We start from the raw sequence: 5384 nt of genomic DNA, 5'->3' as shown, positions 1-5384 counted from the left end.
AAGAGAGTTGCTATAAATATTTTTGTACATGTAGGTCCTTTCCCCTTTTCTTTGGTTGAAGAAATTATGACATATGACTGCAAGGGAATACTATTGTGTCATAAGAAATGATGAAAGGAAAAGTTTCAGAGAAACCTGGAAAGATCTACATGAACTGATGCAGCATGAAGGGAACAGAACCAAGAGAACAATTTATATAATAGTGACAATAGTGTAAAGACAAACAACTATGAAAGCCTTAACAACCCCAACTTATGCTATGACCAAACATGATTCCAGGAAACCAGTGGTGAACCATAGTAACAACCTCCTGAAACAGAGGTTATGGAAGCAAGATGAAGAAAAAAATATTTTTGGACATGTGACGCAGTTTTGAGGGTGCTGGGTTTTTTTTCATTTTTCCTTCCATTGTTGAGTTGGGAGGAGGTGGGAGGGAAAAGAAAATATCTGCTCATTAATTGCAACATGACTAATATGAAAATGTTTTGTATGATTTCATATGTATAGTTCATATCATATTGTTTGCCTTCTCAATACATGGGGGAGCAATGGAAGGGAAGGAGAGAATTCAAAACTGTAAAAGAAGAATGCTAAGAATAAAGAGAAAAAGAAAAAACCAGTAAAATAGATAAACCATTGGTTAATTTGATTTAAAAAAGAAGAAATCAAATTACCAATATCAAAAATGAAATGGATGAATGCACCACCAATGAAGATGAAATTAAAATAACTATTAGGAGTTATTTTGCCAAATTATATGCTAGTAAAACTGACAATCTGAGTGAAATGGATGAATATTTACAAAAATATAAATTGCCCAGATTAACAGAAGAAATAGAATACTTAAATAAGAAACTGAACAAGCCATAAATGAGTTCCCTAAAAAAAATCCCCAAGAGCAGATGAATTTACAAGTGAATTCTACCAAACATTTAAGGAACAATTAATCCCATCACTACATAAACTATTTGAAAAAATAGGTAAAAAAAAGTAGTCCTACCAAATTCCTTTTATGACACAAATATGGTTTTGATAACTAAAATAGGGAGAGCAAAAATAGAGAAAGAAAACTATAGGCTAATTTCCCTAATGAATATTGATGCAAAAATTTTAAATAAAATACTAACAAGGAGGGTACAGCAACATATCACAAATAACATATACGACGACTAGGTGAGATCTATAAGGAAAGCAGGGTTGGTGCAATATTAGGAAAACTATCAACATAATTGACCACATCAATAACAAAAACCACAAAAATCGTGATTATCTCAATAGATGCAGGAAAAGCTTTTGATGAAATACAATACCCAGTCCTATTAAAGATTCTAGAAAGCATAGGAATAAATGAGTTTTCCTTAAAATGATAGGTAGTATCTATCTAAAGCCATCAGCAAGCATTATCCGTAATGGGGATAAGCTAAAAGCCTTCTCAATAAGATCAAGGGTGAAGCAAGGGTGCCCATTATCACCACTATTATTCAATATTGTACTAGGAATGTTAGCTACAGCAATACTGGAAGAAAAAGAAATTGAAGGGATTAGAATAGACAACAAGGAAACAAAATTATCACTCTTTGCAAATGGTATGATGGTATACTTGGAGAATCTGCGAGAACCAACTAAAAAACTAGGTTACTTTATTAACAACTTCAGCAAAGTTGTAGGATGTAAAATAAACCCACATAAATGGTCAGGATTTCTGTATATTACCAACCAAGTCCAGAAGCAAGAGATAGAAAGAGAAATTCTTGCAGACAATAGAAACTGCCTGGGAGTCTACCTACCAAGACAAACCCAGGAACTATAGGAACACAACACTTTTCGCACAAATAAAGTCAGATCTAAACAACTGGAGAAATGTTAATTGCTCATGCGTAGGCCAAGCTAATATAACAAAAATGACAATTCTACTTAAATTAATTTACTCAGTGCCATACTAATCAAACTACCAAAAATTATTTTATAGAGCTAGAAAAATATCACAACAAAATTTATCTGAAAAAACAAAATGTCAAGAATATCAAGGGAATCAATGAAAAAAAATGTGAAGGAAGGTGGTCTAGCAATAGCAGATCTCAAACTGTATTACAAAGTGGTAATCAACAAAACAATCTGGTACTGGCCAAAAAATTGAGTGGTGGATCAGTAGAATAGATTAGGTACATAATATACACTAGTAAATTACCATAGTAATCTAGTGTTTAATAACAAACAAGCTTTTGGGACAAGAGCTCGCTATTTGACAAAAATTTGCTGGAAAAATTGGAAAGCAGTTTGGCAGAAATCAGGTATAGACCAACATCTCACACTGTACGTATACCAAGGTAAGGTGAAAATGGGTACATGATTTAGACATAAAAGGTGATATCATAAACAAATTAGGGAAGTGTAGAATATTTTGCCTCTTAGATCTATGGATAAGGGAAGAATTTATGATCAAACAAGAGATAGAGAGCATTATGGAATGTAAAATGGATAACTTGATTACAATAAATTTAAAAATTTTTCACAAACAAAGCCAAGGCAGCCAAGATTAGAAGGAAAGCAAAAAAAAACTTGCGAAAAATTTTATAACAAGTTTCTCTGATAAAGGCTTAATTTCTCAATTAGAGAACTGAGTCAGATTCATAATCTCCAAATGATAAATGGTCAAAGGATATGAACAGGCAGTTTTCAGAAGAAAATTATCAAAGCTATCTATAGTTTATGAAAAAAATGCTCTAAACCACTATGAAATGCAAATTAAAACAACTCTGAAGTATCACCTCATACCTATCAGATTGGTTAATATGACAGAAAAGGAAAATGACAAACGTTGGAGGACATGTGGAAAAATTGGGACACTAATGAACTGTTGGTAGAATTGTGAAATGATCTAGCCATTCTGGAGAGCAATTTGGAACTATGCCTAAAGTTCAAATCTGGCCTCAGACATTTACTATCTATATGACCCTGAGCAAGTCACTTAAACTCTGTTTGCCTCAGTTTCTACATCTGTAAAATGGGGGTAATAATAGCACCCACCTCTCAGGGCTGTTGTGAGGATCAAACAAAATAATGATTGTAAAGTGTCTGACACATAGTAAGTGTTATAGAAATGGTAGCTATCATCATTACCATCATCATCATCATCATCATCACCACCATCATCATCTCTAACACCTAGCAAAGCACCTGGCAATAGTAAATACTTAATAAGTGACTAGATTGATGACTTCTACTAAAAAAATAGAACTATGTGAGAAAAGTTAGTAAAGTTTCATACTTTTTGACCCAGAGATTACACTGCTACTACTGCTAACAGCAAGAAAAGATTCACGTACTAAAAAAAAAAAATGTTCAGGGCAGAGCCAAGATGGCGGAGTGAAAGCAGTGACTTGTTTGAGCTCTCCCCCAAACCCCTCCAAATACCTGTAAAAAAATGGCTCTAAACAAATTCTAAAGCAGCAGAACCCACAAAAAGACAAAGTGAAACAAATTTCCAGCCCAAGACAACCTGGATGACTGACCAGAAAGGTATATCACGCTGAACGGAGAGAGGAATGCAGCTCAGTGTGGGTGCACAGGCTGCAGCGAACCTGGAGCAGGCCTCAGAGGACTGAATTACAGGCAGCTGTGGTGGTTTCCAGACTTCTCAACCCATGAACACAAAGACAACATGGAAGGTCAGTGGGAAAATTTGTGACTGCGGTGAGAGAGAAGCTAGGTTTCAGTCACAAGTCCCGAACGCGGGCCATGGCTGCCTCCTGAGCTTGTGGCCTACAGACTGAGGGGGAATCCAGTGGCTGATCAGAGGGGGATTGCAGGGATCTCTTTGCCAGTGCTGAGGCAGGAATCTCTTGCTTTGCCCATGCTTGGATCTGGGTCACAGTTCTGAGGGGTGGTCCTGGGGCAAGGAGGAGCGCTGGTGTGGTGGAGCTTGTTGTGTCAGTGGAGAGGAAACACCTCGCCCCTCATCATACACCTTGGAAGAACTGAAAATGTACAGGCCCCTAGAAGTATCTCTGAAAACAGCTGTACAAACCCCCAAAGCTTGGGACAGTACATTCTCCACATTGAAAGCAGACTGTTACCTTAACAAAGAGTTTAAAACTCAAGTAATTGGCTGGGATCATGAGTAAGCAGCACAAAAAGAGTCAGACTATATTATCTTACTTTGGTGACAAAGAAGATCAAAATATACAACCAGAAGAAGACAACAAAGTCAAAGCTCCTACATCCAAAGCCTCCAAGAAAAATATGAATCAGTCCCAGGTCTTGGAAGAGCTCAAAAGGGATTTTGAGAAGCAAGTAAGAGAAGTAGAGGAAAAACTGGGAAGAGAAATGAGAGTGATGCAAGAAAATCATGAAAAACAAGTCAACAGCTTGCTAAAGGAGACCCAAAAAAATACTGAAGAAAATAACACCTTAAAAAATAGCCTAACCCAAATGGCAAAAGAGGTCCAAAAAGCCAATGAGGAGAAGAATGCCCTAAAAAGCACAATTAGCCAAATGGAAAAGGAAGTCCAAAAGCTTACTGAAGAAAATACTTCCTTAAAAATTAGAATAGAGCAATTGGAAACTAGTGACTTTATGAGAAATCAAGACACTGTAAAACAAATCCAAAAGAATGAAAAATTAGAAAACAATGTGAAATATCTCATTGGAAAAACAACTGACCTGGAAAATAGATCCAGGAGAGAGAATTTAAAAATTATTGGCCTATCTGAAAGCCATGATCAAAAAAAGAGCCTAGACATCATCTTTCAAGAAATTATCAAGGAAAACTGCCCTGATATTTTAGAACCAGAGATCAAAATAGAAATTGAAAGAATCTACCGATCTCCTCCTAAAAGAGATCCCCAAAGGAAAACTCCTAGGAATATTGTAGCCAAATTCCAGAGTTCCCAGGTCAAGGAGAAAATATTACAAACAGCCAGAAAGAAACAATGCAAGTATTGTGGAAACACAATCAGGATAACAGAAGATTTAGCAGCTTCTACATTAAGGGACCACAGGGCATGGAATATAATATTCCAGAGGGCAAAGGAGATAGGATTACAACCAAGAATCACCTACCCGGCAAAACTGAGTATAATCCTTCAGAGGAAAAAATGGTCATTGAGTGAAATAGAGGACTTTCAAGCATTCTTGATGGAAAGACCAGAGCTGAATAGAAAATTTGACTTTCAAATACAAGACTCAAGTGGAACATGAAGAGGTAAACAGGAAACAGAAATCATAAGAGACTTATTATGGTTGAACTGTTTACATTCGTGCATGGAAAGATGATATTTGTAACTCATGAGACCTTTGTCAGTATTAGGGTAGTTGGAGGGAAAAAATTACATGTATATAGATAGATAGATAGATAGATAGATAGATAGATAGATAGATAGATA

Source organism: Vombatus ursinus, unplaced genomic scaffold (genome assembly GCF_900497805.2).
Source record: "Vombatus ursinus unplaced genomic scaffold, bare-nosed wombat genome assembly UNPS02014786.1, whole genome shotgun sequence".
Lineage (NCBI taxonomy): Eukaryota > Metazoa > Chordata > Mammalia > Diprotodontia > Vombatidae > Vombatus > Vombatus ursinus.
This window is presented reverse-complemented; position numbering follows the sequence as displayed.